Source organism: Hyperolius riggenbachi, chromosome 12 (assembly GCF_040937935.1).
Source record: "Hyperolius riggenbachi isolate aHypRig1 chromosome 12, aHypRig1.pri, whole genome shotgun sequence".
Lineage (NCBI taxonomy): Eukaryota > Metazoa > Chordata > Amphibia > Anura > Hyperoliidae > Hyperolius > Hyperolius riggenbachi.
The window spans coordinates 160617814-160632956 of record NC_090657.1 but is presented as its reverse complement, the minus strand read 5'-3'; the positions used below and the strand labels follow the sequence as shown (position 1 = coordinate 160632956).

The window sequence follows — 15143 nt, the reverse complement described above, 5'->3', positions numbered from 1 at the left end:
GAACTCACCATATTCCTAACAGAATACCTTGTGGTGTTGTCTTTCTAAAATGGGGTCACTTGTGGGGTTCCTAAACTGCCCTGGCATTTTAGGGGCCCTAAACCGTGAGGCGTAGTCTTGAAACCAAATGTCTCAAAACGACTTGTGAAATCCTAAAGGTACTCATTGGACTTTGGGCCCCTTAGCGCTGTACTCAGGAGAAGTAGTATAATGTGTTTTGGGGTGTATTTTTACACATACCCATGCTGGGTGGGAGAAATCTCTCTGTAAATGAACAATTGTGTGTAAAAAAAATCAAAACATTGTCATTGACAGAGATATTTCTCCCACCCAGCATGGGTATGTGTAAAAATACACCCCAAAACACATTATACTACTTCTCCTGAGTATGGCAATACCACGTGTGGCACTTTTTTGCAGCCTAACTGCACTAAGAGGCCCAAAGTCCAATGAGCACCTTTAGGCTTTACAGGGGTGCTTACAATTTAGCACCCCCCAAAATGCCAGGACAGTAAACACCCCACAAATGACCCCATTTTGGAAAGTAGACACTTCAAGGTATTCAGAGATTGGCATGGTAAGAGTCCGTGGCAGATTTCATTTTTTTTTTTTTGTCACAATCAAGTTAGCAGAAATGGAAACGTTCTTTTATTTATTTATTTATTTTTTTATCTCAGTGTCATTTTCCGCTAACTTGTGACAAAAAATAAAATCTTCTATGAACTCACCATGCCTCTCAGTAAATACTTTGGGATGTCTTCTTTCCAAAATGGGGTCATTCGGGGGGGATTTATACTATCCTGGAATTTTAGCCCCTCATGAAACCTGACAGGTGGTCAGAAAAGTCAGAGATGCTTCAAAATGGGAAAATTCACTTTTGGCACCATAGTTTGTAAACGCTATAACTTTTACCCAAACCAATAAATATACACTGATTTTTTTTTTTTTTTTTTTTTTTTTTTAATCAAAGACATGTAGCACAATACATTTGGACAAAAATGTATACAGAAATTTTACTTTGACAAATTTTATCACCGAAATTAAAAAAATCATTTTTTTGACAAAATTCATGTCTTTTTTGATGAATATAATAAAAAGTAAAAATTGCAGCAGCAATCAAATAGCACTGACAGTGCCTTCTGACAGTGACGCGGCGGTATCCGCGCACAGAACGGCGGTTTCCCCGCAGCAACATGCGTCTAGTTTGGCTGGACCCAGTAGTGCACACAGATGGAAAGCTACGCGTGCGCCGCAAGACAGGCTCTTTATACCAATAGGAGAAGGGTCAGCTGATCGAAGCAGTCAGCTGATCCCAACTCAGCTGTTGATTGGTTGATGGGAGCTGGGTGGCGCTGGAGAGCGCTTCACTATATATATCTCGTGCTGTTCAGTTGCTGGTTGTCTGGCGTTGCGAATGCCTATGCGTTAGCACTCAAACCAAGTCAGATCTTTCAGTGTGGTGGAACCAGTTGTCCTGGAAATCCACACTTAGCCAGTTTACTGTGTATTATCTGTGTTATTCATTAGACCAGTTCCAGGGTGTAGAGACAAGGACCTCACACCCAGACTAGGGAACTTGTGTTATCATTCTGTTATACATCAAACTAGTTCCAGGGTGTAGAGACAAGGACCTCACACCCCAGACTAGGAATACTGTGTATCATCTGTGTTATTCCTTAGACCAGTTCCAGGGTGTAGAGACCACGGACCTCACACCCAGACTAGGGAACTTGTGTTATCATTCTGTTATACTTCAGACTAGTTCCAGGGTGTAGAGACCACGGACCTCACACCCAGACTAGGGAACTTGTGTTATCATTCTGTTATACATCAAACTAGTTCCAGGGTGTAGAGACCACGGACCTCACACCCAGACTAGGCATTGTTTGATATCGGTTATGACGTATTGCTTTCCTGACCACTCCTCTGATCTCTGATTCGGTACCTTGCACTTCTGATATTCCGTTGCCAAACCCTGCTAGCCTTGGATACCGAATCAGCTTCCTGTTTTTGTACTTCATCTGTCAGTGTGTTGCCGACTCGGCCTGCCCGACCTTTCTGGCTGTCACCCATCCCTTGGGTGCTCAGCCCTCCTGCAGGGGCCCTCTGCTTTCCAGAGGGAGCACTGCTGCAAAACCAGTCAGGGTCTCCTTCTCCTGGAGTCCTTGACTGCAGTAGAGTCTGTCTCTACTTATTGGACCACCTGCTACCCCGGTGGTCCAATTCTCACTGTTACACCAAACACTTACACGCTTCAGGTGTCTAGAGGTTAGCAATATATCTGTATTATCGCTGATTCTGCAGATCATCAATAATCAGGTATATATCTGTATTTTTGGTGATACTGCAGATCACCAATAATCAGATTCTCTCTGCGTGTTGACACCAATCGTTACAAGCACCAAAAGAAAGCTGTATTAGTGACAAGAAAAGGAGGGAAAATTCATTTAGGTGGTAGGTTGTATGACCGAGCAAGAAACCGTGAAAGCTGCAGTGGTCTGAATGGAAAAAAAAGTGCCTGGTCCTTAAGGGGTAGAAAGACTGTGGTCCTCAAGTTAATGTTTGATCAGACTAGTAAAGACAAAAAGCACAGGGACACCGGGAGCCCGATATCGTGTATTAACGTTGTGTGAGATGGTCTATAAAAGATGAAATATACTCACAATTCTGGGTTGCTGTTTAGGCAACCACCATCAGAACATGTGGAGAAGTACCGTCTCCACTCGGCCTTGTCCGGTCGCTGCTCCCAAAAAGGTACTACTATAATAAGCTTACAGTAAGTATACCCCCACGTAGTGGGGTGTTAATAAGTATCTAAACACTGTAGAAGCCGCCCTTAGTCTCGTTAAAACATATAAAAACAACTCATAAATAAGCGTAGTGTGTCTTACCTGTTATGAAGGCTCGTACACACGTAATTCATATAAATTGGGTTTATTTTATAGCACTAAAAGCGTTGTCTAGCTTTTAGTGCTATAAAATAAACCCAATTTATATGAATTACGTGTGTACGAGCCTTCATAACAGGTAAGACACACTACGCTTATTTATGAATTGTTTTTATATGTTTTAACAAGACTAAGGGTGCCTCCTACAGTGTTTAGATACAAGTTAATGTTTGAAGCCAGGAGAAAGGGACATTAAGACAAGTCCCTGCTCTTAGCCATGTCCCAATTTTACATGTGGCCCGCCACCATCCCTTCCCTATAAGTTTCCCTGGTGTCTAGTGGCCTCTCTTCCTGCCAAACACAGTTCCTTGGTGTTTAGCAGCGATGATCGAAATCTGCTCATTATGATTACATGAAATTTTGTGTAAAATTTTGCAATTGCGGCCACATGTAATTAACATTTCAAAATGCATTTGATGTTGCATAATCCATTTGTTTATTTATGCATAATTTGGGACTGACTTTAATGGTTAATAGCAAAGCCCCCATACAGTCCGTTACCAAAATTGCTATGTATGTTAAGGGAAATAGAGGGAACAAGATTTTTTTTTTCCCCAAAAAGCCATTGTAGTTTTAGAGAAAAAACAACATTTTGCTGTGATACACTTTAAAGGGAACCTAAATTGATACTAAGGTCCCCAGTTTAACTTACCTGGGATTTCTTCCAGCCACCTGGAGTCTTCCTGGTCCTTCATGGTCTTTCCACTCCTCTCCCTGCTGCCTCTATGCCCATCCTTTAAGCTGCAGGCGTGGTTCTAGGCCACACATCTCGATCGCACTCCTGTAACTGGGAACATTGTGCACTCCTATAATTCGAAAAAATTGCAAATGCGCATGGGAGAACAGGAGCATAATCACGGAGGTGAGCAGTAGCCCCTGACTGGCTGAGTTGGCCAGATTTTGGAGGGGCACAACGGCTGAAAGGAGTAGAGCGGAATGAGGATGAGGGACAAGAACGACTACAGGGGGGCTGAAAAAGCACCAGGTAAGCTAAACTAGGCACCTTAATGTCACTTTAAGCTCCCATTAATGTATACTAGTTCCAACAAAAACAACAAACAAAAAAAAAAAACGACACCATGGGGTCCCCTCTCCCAAGCCTCCTCTGTTTTTCTATTTGCCACCTCCTGTGCCCTCAATACCATGCACATTTTCCACATCCTGAACACTTTTTTTTCCCATGTTCCCAATTATTCCCTCCCCATTAGGTTCACCTCCCTTACGTTGGAATTTATTTTCCTGTTGCTCCTTTCCATACTCCAAACTGGTGTACTAGGTATCCATTTCTGCTTCCTGCACATTCAACATTTCCAGCATGCCTTTACCATTTCCCACACTCTGAACTCCTCCTCAGTGCAGGACACCCTCTCCTTACACCCTTACATGTCCATTTTCGTACTTTGGGCATCACTTTCCGTCTTTTTTCCCACAATCTGAACCTTCACATGCCAGATTTTGGACCACATTGGTTCAATTTCCCATGTATCCTATACTCTGGTTTATTTTCACTCAATTCTCCTTTCCCATAGGCTGAACAGGTACTGCTAATAGCCTGTCCAAAAATGACGCAAATGGGCAAGTAAAGGGGAGGGTGTTCTGCACTGAGTGAGGAGGAGTGTGGGAAATTATAAAGTTGTACTGGAAGTGAAAAATAGGTACCTAGTACCCCAGTTTGGAATCCTAAAGTAAGGTAAGTGAACCTGATGGGGATTGAATAAATGGGAACATGGGCAAAAAGTGTTCAGTATGTGGAAAATGGCAATGGTATACAGGGCACCGGAGGATGGTATACGGAAAAAGAGTGTTATAGAGGCTTCAGAGGAGGGACCCCATGCTGTCAGTTTTTTAAAATGAATAATGTATATGAATGTCACTGTTATACTTGGTCACCGCATAAGATTATGGAGACTGCTGTGGGTGGTTGGTTCCTGTTCTGCCTGGCTAGGAAAATGCAGAGAAGACACTGTGTGTAGAGAGTTGGCGATCCCTGTAAATAAACTTAGTTACAGTTATCCTCCCTCCTCTCCTCCCTAGTGAACACAACTATGAAGACATGGGATCATTGCTAAACACATCTTTAAAAAAACATTCTGTATTCCCATCTTCACATTGAATGAAGGAATCAGTCTGTAGTGCTACTGTGTTTGGAAGTTCCACAATTACCCACCACCACCACCACACACACACACGCACCCATTTATATTAGACTAAGCAGGGTCTCCCCATTAATATACAATGTAGAAGTGCTTTACAGTTTTATAGATCCTTTTCGTGTTAAAGGTTACCCTTTATTTCTGCATTAAGTATCTAGTTAAAGTGTTCCTATGAATAAATTCTTTTTTTATGGTATAGGAAGAGGGATTGAAGCCGGGAGATAATTTGGCTGACTTAATGAATTCACTCTTTACATTTTAGGGACAGGGAGGCGGGGGGGGGGGGGGGGGGGGGGGGGTTGCGAGTTCAAAGGAGTTTTCCATTTGACAGGCAAATTAAATGTTATGTGGCATTTGCAGGCAGTAAATGAGGAAATCAAAGCTGGCCACTGGCGTAAACGTTCCCATCATGGAGTGACCTTTGCTAAGGGATCGGGCTCTAGGCTCAGGATTTGAGCATTTGATCGCCGTCAGATCATTTCGGTGGGCTGACGGATGACACGTCTCACTCCTCTGCTTCCATCGGGATGATTAATGAGACTATTCACAATCAGGTGCTGATGGTAAACTGCCACCGAGAAGAGGCCGGCATAAATCCAGCCGTCGGTGATAGGAAATGAATTACTAGCCTTATCAGAAGTGTGCGCATCAGCAAACAGGGGGAAACAACATTTATCAAAATAAAGAAAACTAATCAAAAGTGTCACAATGTATAACAGGAAGTTCTAAAAAGTTTAAATAGCAGGTTTCAAGAACACTCGGATTAAAATAAATCACTACTGAAATCAATGGGATTGTAACACCTACATAGGCATAGGAATTCTCTTCCTCCCCCAGTTATAACCTACAGTGGGGGTGCCCATTACATTGATCGCAATCTACCGGTAGTTTGCAAAGGACTGCAGGGTAGATCACGGCTGCACAGTGACTCTTGCAGCAGTCATGCGTTCTGTCAAATTGTGCTGCTCTGCTGCCCTATGCAGAGCAGCACATGGCCAGTCAAGGAAGAGCAAGGGGAGGGGCGCGGCTGAAGTAAGTGAAAGTGTCTCCTCCCCTCCAGTCTGTGCACAGCGATGGGGCTATGCCCCCTCAGTTCCCACAGTACTTAGGGGACTTGCCTCGCGAGTCGGACATCTTGGCCTCTGGGCCAGTACTAGACTTTTTGCTGCCTGAGGCAAACTTGTGAGAATGCAGCAACCTCCCCTCCCCCCCAGGGTGCCCACACTTTTTGGGCTCCATACTCACCAACACCACCACATAAAAAAATATATATATACATACATATAGGTGGTGGTGGTGGTGGTGGTGGTCAGGCAGGGTGTTGGTAGATCTCTTGGACTCGCCAACTGGCACCGAGTATGGAGCACAAAAAGTGTGGGCACCTCTGGGCTACAGGAACTGTGGTAACCTACAAAATATGCAGATAAGGGGTGGTTACTTGTATTGTCCATGCTGCAGCAACCGCCCTACAGCAGACCTATAGTTTAAATATCTCTTCTGTCCAATTCCAGCCCTCGAGAGCCAGATCTATGCCAGCGTGGACTGAGAAATGGAGAAATGTGTATTACTTGGTGAACCATGTGCCTTTCCCAATTCACTCCCATCAATTCTTTTGAGCTGTGCCAAAAATGTGTGAAGACCTCGGCCCATAAGGACTGAAGTCTGACATCCCTAAGCTATGTCATAAGACCTTCTAAAAAAAATTATTTGCTCTTGGAAAAAGTGTGTGTGTGTGTGCGCGTGCATGCGTGTGTGCGTGGTGGTGGGGGGGGCTGCTTATAAGGTAGTGCAGGGGTCCCGGAAAATGTTTTAATCCATTTGGTGTAGGGTTAAGGATTTTGCTGGGGGTCTGCTGTGTTCTATCTACTTTCACCCCAGCCAAAGCCGGGACAAGGTCCTCCAGCACCCAAGGCTGAGACACCAAAGTGCGCCCCTCCATCCCTCCCACTCCAGCTGTCACACACTGATTGCTATTAGAGGTGCCCCAGGGCCCCCAACACCTTAATCTTTAGTTATCTGGCTTGCAGTCACTGCCATATTTATTTATTTAGTTAAGTATTTATATAGCCATATGCCATATAATCCCTTTTATTTCTCTCTGCTTCAAACACAATAGAGGAATGATAACTTAATGACTTGTACTCCCCCTCCAAACTGCGCCTTAAGGCTGGAGCCTCTCTCGCCTCTGCCTCAGCCCGGCCCTGACCCCAGCTACCAGTCATTCATGACACATTCCCCCTTCTTTAGTCTAAGCATTCACTGAAGCTTCAGCTAAGTCCAAAGCACCCCTCACTTCCTGTGCCATCCCCACTCATCTCATGCCCTAGTTCTCTTCATTCTTCGTCACCGACATTAACATCTCATTTCTGGCTTGTAGAAGTAACCCTACCTTATCCGCTGGCACTGATGTACCCCACTCTTACTGACACCTCTCCTCCTAAACCTAGCATGTGAACGTAACTTTACCTACCCTGTCCACCATCATTAACCCCTTCTAAGACACTTATAACTAACCAGGGGCATTAAGAGATCATTTACATATTCAGTAGTGATGCATTGTGGGAAACCACAGTTGCTCACTTAAAAACAGAAGTTATGTGCGATAATACAGCTTTATGAAGGGAAATTACACCAAGGATTGCTTTTTAGTATGAGTATAGTACTGGGGTTGGAGGCGCCCCAAAATAGGTAATGTAATGAAACAAAAATATGGTGGAGGGAGGGTGTCTTTACCACTCAAGATGGAAGAACCTAAACCACAGGGTTAATGTAAAAAGATTAAATTATTTATTCAGCACGATTAAAAGGACAAAAGAAGATTTCTGGCGTCCATGCTTGTGACCATTGTAGGGGCCATCGGGGCTGGGTAATAGATGGGAGGTATATTTCCCCGGTATTTGGACTGTGGTCACTTTAAAACCCTGTGTGGTCCTAGGAAGGGAGTCCGGATTTTAGCAGCAAGCAGTTGCTGCTTGGTTTTTTCTTTTCAGGGCCGGACTCCTGGGATGGGAGGGAAGGAAGGGCGGGCCTTCCCATCCCACCTAGGTACACACCTGGTTGTCAGTGGGGCTGAGTCTCACTCATTATGGTATTGATGAGATGCAAATTTATGCTTAAGAAGCAGCCTCACAAGCAGTGTGTGGTGAGGTGTTGAAGGAGTAGCATGTATGCTATGGAAATCTCCTGACAAGGAATATTGGAGTATCTGATGGAAGCCAAACCATACCCTGCTCTGTTGTTTGTATGGTGTTGGCCTGATGAAAACTGAACTTTTGTTTGAACCTGCTGGACTTTGTCTTACCAAGCTGAAGTAAGCTGAACTGTTATTTTCCACTTATTACTGCTGAACTGAAGCTGTTTATTTCTACTGCTCAATAAACGGACTTTGTTTTATATATCTGTGTACTGCGTGCTGGCTGCGACCCCCTCTAAACTTCACACCATATTTTAAAGGCACTTGTATTGACCTGAAGAATCGGGTTGAGACCCATGAAACGCGTTGTCCTTTTAATCGTGCTGAATAAATAATGTAATCTTTTTACATTAACCCTGTGGTTTGGGTTCTTCCATCTTGAGTGGTAAAGACACTGTCAGGAAGCGCGGAAGAGCCGCCGCCGTGAGTCAGGAGGCGGCTCTTTCCGCGCGCAGTGTGACGGAGCATGGGGAGGCAGCCGCCTCCACTTCGGCTGAGGCGGCTGTCCCCGTGCAGAGCATGGCAGAGCGCGGAGAAACCGCCGTGTCAGACGCGGCGGTTGGCGCGCATGGCCCCTGGTCGGAGGCACCGCAGAGCGGTGCTGGTGTGGCTGGGACATATAGTCCCTTCAGGTTTAGAGTGACGCGCGTGCGCGCACTCAGGCAGGGAAGATATCACAGCCAGAAGTGAGTCAGCTGACCAGGCTGGTCAGCTGACTCTGGCTCTACTCCTCATTGGTCCAGCACTTAGGGAGGTGCTGGAGAAGGTGCCTGTGTATATATACTGCTAGTTGGTCATTTCTCTGGTGTCTGGCGTTGCGATCACATACGTGGGAGCACCCAGATCCGTAGTCAGATCCGCAAGTGTGCCGGGACCAGCTGGAGCTGTAATCCTACACTTAGCTAGATTCTGTTGATAGCTTAAAGTACTAGTTTGATTGTGTTTATCTGTTATGACCCTTTGCCTGCCTGACAATCCTCTTGAACTCTGATCTTGTACCTCGATATTTCTGATACTCTGTTGCCGACCCCCGGCTCGTTCTAAGACCCTGCTTCTGCCTCCTGATCTTGTGCCTCTATATATCTGATACTCTGTTGCCGAACCCTGCCTGTACTTAGACTCTGCCTTTGCCTCCTGATCTTGTACTTTGTCTGTCCGTGTGTGTACGACCTGGCTTGTCCGACCTCGAGAACCGACCTTACTGTTAGAGGCAGTTCCCCGTTCTGTTAGTGACACTTCCTCCAGAGGGTTACTTTCAGACTATCCTTCCTACTGTCAGCCTGACTTCTCCCGTCTTGGAGAGTTCAGGTCTGCGGAAGGAATCCATGCAGTACTCCTGACTGCGCTGAGGCTTTGTCCTCAAAGGGTTACTGTTACACCAAAACACTACACTCTACTCAGGTGAACAGAGGTTAGCTGGTATATCGGATTATCGGTGATACTGCAGATCACTTATAATCTGGTATACATCTGTATTCCCAGTGATACTGCAGATCACCGGTAATCAGATCCTCTCTGTGCTTTACTGATCGTTACAGACACCCTCCCTCCTCCATATTTTTGTTTTTTAGTAGGAGGGCTTTTCAGTCTCTTTTATCCCCCTATACTACCTAGTGGTTCTGGGACACCCTGAGCTATCTGGGTATTCTGTTATAACTTTCCATTCCATTTACTCACCTTTCATAGTCTTGATCCCTGGCATCAAATGCGTGTCCTTAACCAGCAATTCAGATATAGGCATCACTTTTCTAATTCTTGTGTGCAAGATTAGTATTGGCAATGGCGTTAATTTTCAAATCAAACAAAATAGTGACTAAAGATGTCTGTTTGAGGTTTCACTTTAAGAAAAAATTAAAGACTTAAAAGGGACCACAATCCCAGATCTTTGTACAGATACTTTTTCTAAAGAGTAAAGAGAATCCCCCTTGAAGAGATGGACTAATCAAAAACCTGTCAGTTACGTCAGATTTCTACTAACTACTGTTTGTGACAACATAGGAGAACAGTAAAGTATGGGTCATTTTACTCTGGAAGAAACATACTTTTTACTTGTATGTACGTACATTTTTTTTTTTTTTGCGATAGAGCTCCTTATAAAAGAAATAACTGAAGTAAGAACCGTCCTAAATATCCTTCTAGTTCCCAAATCCTATTAATTGGCGTTTACTCTCCATTTCCATCAGTCCCCCACACTTGCAGGCCTCCTCCTAACTTTTCAGAAAAAAAATTATTAAAAAAGTGACCTGACCAGCCATTGGGGGAAATCAATAGCAGGCAAAATTCTCCCTTTTTTTCCTCTCTTTGTCAAGTTTCTACTGGGAATTGAATGTTCTTGCTATAGGAGTAGAATGTTCCCATTCACCAGCTGACAAACACCAGTTTAGCATTCCAAGGCCAGATTGCACAAGTGTTCTATGAAAGCTAAACAGATTCTCCTTAGAACAATGTCACTCAAATGCCAGTTTTATGCGCGGTTAATAAACGTGCCAGGGAACAAGCAGTCTCCTAAACCCCCTAGATAATTTATGGAGCATAATTTAGAGCTCAAGTTATGAGCTTTCATATAGTTAAATTGTATTGATTTCAGGAAGTAATTAAAATCAAGCAATCGATATCTGCAGAAGAGAGTGTTGTGGAGGCAATAATGCTAACTGTAGTATGCTGTCCACAAGGTTGCTGCCACCTCTTCATGTTACAGGAACCAACACTCCTTTGCCCCAACATTACCCGGGCATCAGTTCCAGTATAGTTTCTATCACTGGACTTTTGAATAGTTGGATTCTAGACCGTTTCTCTCATGAAGCAAGGTGAAACATTTGTAGCAGCACAGAGATTACAGGGTCGGTATGTTTGTACTGTGTGTTTACACTAACAGCATGCAGTCAGAGTAGGAGGAGAAGCGAGAGGAGAGTGAGGTGAAGAGGTCATCATTGGGGAAAAGCAGCTTGTTGAGCTGTGTGAGGAGTCTGACAGCAAGTGAGGAGGGGGAGGCTGGAGAGCAGCAGTGTTTCATTTGATTTGCACAGCAGAAGGGAGGAGGTGGCACTGCTGTCCTGACTAGGGAGGAATGGAGGATGGCCACCTGGCTGAGGGTGAGTAGTTTGTCACCGACTCACAGCCAGACAATGGCCCCAATTCACTAAGATCATGCTGGAGATAATAAGGCAAGAGTAAACTAGCCACCACACAGTAAGAGAGTTATCTAATCTCTTCATTCCTTAACCTCCTGAGCGATAATCCCGAGCTGAGCTCGGGGTATGTCGCGCAGGAGGATTTCTCAGGCCCCGCTGGGCCGATTTGCATAATTTTTTTTTTGTTACACGCAGCTAGCACTTTGCTAGCTGCGTGTAACTTCCGATCGCCGCCGCTCGCCGCCGATCCGCCGCTACCCGCCATTCCGCGCAGCCCCCCCCCTCCCCAACCCCTTGCGCAGCCTGGCCAATCAGTGCCAGGCAGCGCTGAGGGGTGGATCGGAACTCCCTATGACGTCACGACGTCCATGACGTCGGTGACGTCATCCCGCCCCGTCACCATGGCGACCAGGGAAGCCCAGCAGGAAATCCCGTTCTGAACGGGATTTCCTGCTTACTCTGATCGCCGAAGGCGATCGGAGTGGGTGGGGGGATGCCGCTGCGCTGCGGCTATCATGTAGCGAGCCCTGGGCTCGCTACATGATTTAAAAAATAAAAAAAATAAAAAAATAGTGCTGCGCCACCTCTTGGGCGATATAATTGTATCGCCCAGAGGGTTAAGTTACCTCCTTAGTAGTTAAGTTACCTCCTCTGTAGTTAAAGAGAATCTGTAACGTTAAAACGTCCCCTGGGGGGTACTCACCTCGGATGGGGGAAGCCTCAGGATCCTAATGAGGCTTCCCACGCCGTCTGCCGTCCCTCGGGGGTCTCGCTGTAGCCCTCCGTACAGCGGTGACGTAATATTTACCTTTGCAGGCTCCTGCGCAGGCGCTCTGGCTGCTTTCGCTCCGAAGGAGGCGGAAATACCCGATCTCAGTCGGGTCCGCTCTACTGCGCAGGCGCAAGTCTCCGGCGCCTGCGCAGTAGAGCGGACCCGACTAAGATCGGGTATTTCCGCCTCCTTCGGAGCGAAAGCAGCCACAGCGCCCCCGCTGGAGCCTGCAAAGGTAAATATTGAATTGAACAGTCGGCACAGTCGCCGGCTGTTCGGAGGGCTGCAGCGAGACCTCCGTGGGACAGAGGACGGCGTGGGAAGCCTCATTAGGATCCTGAGGCTTCCCCCACCCGAGGTGAGTACCCCCCAGGGGATCTTTTTGTCGTTACAGAGTCTCTTTAAGTTACCCCTTCTGTAGTTATTTTCACATGCAGTTAATTAACAGCCTGTCTTTAAAGAGAAACTCCAATCTAGAATTTATCCCAATCAGTAGCTGATACCCCTTTTACATGAGAAATATAATGATTTTCACAAACAGACCATCGGGGGCGCTGTATGACGGATTTTGTGCTGAAATCCCTGCCACAAGAAGCTCTGAGTACTGCGGTACTCTGGGCAAACTGCCACAATGTAACAATGTTCACAGACAGGAATTAGCTGTTTACAGCTGTCTCTAACAGCCAAAACAGCTAGGAGCAGCTACATAACCTGCCCACAGTAAAAATGTCACCATGTAATAAATGTCAGAATATAATTCGGGGAGAGGAAAGATTTTACAATGAGCAAACACTGACTAAATCATTTATACATAATTATGGTAAAAAATGAAGCACTTTTTTACTACATTATTTTCACTGGAGTTCCTCTTTAACTTTAGAATGCTGGAGTTATTTTACGGATTGAAGAGTTAACTTAAAGAAAACCTATACTGAAAATTAAAAGTCAAAATAAACATACACAAGTCATACTTGCCTCCTGTGTAGTCTACTCCTCAATCTATTTTTCCTCTCCTGCGTCTTGTTTGGCCACTGTGATCAATAGAATTCTCCGTCCACCATTTTGAAAATGGCTATTACCCCATAACAGCTTCCGGTTCAGCACACTGTTCAAACTGTAACATTGCCCACTTGAGCCATAGGGAAACATGGACACATCAGTTCTCCTCTCAGCTGTAACTGACAGCAACTGATATATTTCAGTTCTGACAAAATGTTGTCAGAACATGAAGGGATCACTGTAAGAAGAAAATGGTGAGCTTCTGAGAGGAACTGATGGCAAGGTAACTATGTAATGTTCATTTGAAGTTACCTCATGTGTTTATTTTAAATAATTTTACTCAGTACAGGTTCTCTTTAAAGAGAACCAGAGATGACGAACATTACAGATTTATACATACCTGGGGCTTACTACAGCCCCATAAGCCTGGATCGCTCCCACACCGCCGTCCTCTGCTGCCTCTGTTCACCGGTACCGGGTCCCGTCATTTCAGTCAGTTGACGCAAACGCAGTGTGCTCCCTCCGTACTGCGCAGGCGCATGCGTACAGAGCCGGAGGGAGCCCCTGTGCATGCGGAAGACTGGTCGCGGCGGAAGTGGCGGGACCCGGTACCGGCCATAGAGGCAGCGGAGGATAGCGGCGTGGGAGCAATCCAAGCTTATGGGGCTGGAGGAAGCACCAGGTATGTATAACATCTTTTTTTCATTTTTAACATGCGTTCGTCTCTGGTTCCTTTTAAAGACAGAAGTTAACTTTAGGTTTGCCTGGGGTAAAATGTTTCCTGAATACTACATGCCTCATCACCATGGTGATAACTCTAAAAACGTTATTAAAGACAGGAGATAAGCTTAGTGAATTGAGGCCAATGTGCTATTGTGTTGAACTGCAGCATGTCATGTGAGAACATTAAATGAAGCACAAGTTTGCCTCAGACAGCAAAAATTCTAGAACCGGCCCAGGTTGGACTTCATCCAAAGTAGATAAAAAGTCACATCTTACATGTAGATTATAGCAGCTGTACCTGGGAAAAGCAGGATGTTGCAGCACTGTAGGTTGGGCCCAGATATTTGACGATAACATATCTGATGGCAACATCTAGGCATGACGGAGTTAAAGCAAACCTGAAGCGAAAAAAGCTTATGACATAATGAACTGTATGTGTAGCACAGGTAAGAAATAGAGCATTATGAACAAAGATGTCTCCAGTTAAGAAACTTCAGTCATCTATGCAAAGCTCTCCAACCCAACTTAAAGAGAACCCGAGGCGCGGTTCTAACAATGAAATCCCCATACAGAGGCTGGGTCTGCTTATAGAGCCAAGCCTCTGTTGCTATTTAAATTCCCCCTAACTTCCCCCTGCGCTCAGCGAGACCCCATAATTCACAGCCGCGCTGTGCGGCTGTGTTTACTTTTGTAACGTCAGTCTCCGCTCTCCCCCGCCTCCTGCAGAGCTCAGGTCCTCGCCCGCGTCCCTTCCCTCCAATCAGCGTGGAGGGAAGGGACGTGGGCGGGGACCGGAGCTCTGCAGGAGGCGGGGGAGAGCGGAGACTGGCATTACAAAGGTAAACTCAGCCGCTCCTGACACGCTCAGTGTCGGCAGCGCGGCTGTGAATTGTGGGGTCTCGCTGAGCGCAGGGGGAAGTTAGGGGGAATCTAAATAGCAACAGAGGCTGGGCTCTATAAGCAGACCCAGCCTCTGTATGGGGATTTCATTGTTAGAACCTCGCCTCGGGTTCTCTTTGAGTCGGCTACAGTGCTGTTTTCTGGAGCATTTATACATCAAAGAAACAGTGAGAGAGGCCTGGTGCACACCAAAAACCGCTAGCAGATCCAGAAAATGCTAGCAGATTTTGAAACGCTTTTTCTTCTTTTTCTGTAGAGTTTCAGCTAGCATTTTGCCGTTTTTGTGAAGCGTTTTTGGTGTAGTAGATTTCATGTATTGTTACA

General features: G+C 45.5%; 1 protein-coding gene across 33 annotated transcripts in view; it reads right to left on the bottom strand.

Annotated features, from left to right (window-relative positions):
• The window catches only part of GATA5 (GATA binding protein 5), a 2064317-nt gene that overhangs the window by 1131801 nt on the left and 917373 nt on the right, over positions 1-15143 (bottom strand). For 31 of the 33 annotated variants that reach the window (XR_011025213.1, XR_011025214.1, XR_011025210.1 and 28 more), the window contains one exon: positions 3601-3735. The exons of the other annotated variants lie outside the window; for them this stretch is intronic. The gene's annotated coding sequence lies outside the window, so the exon portion shown is untranslated. The remainder of the gene's footprint in view (positions 1-3600; positions 3736-15143) is intronic. 33 annotated transcript variants of the gene reach the window in all.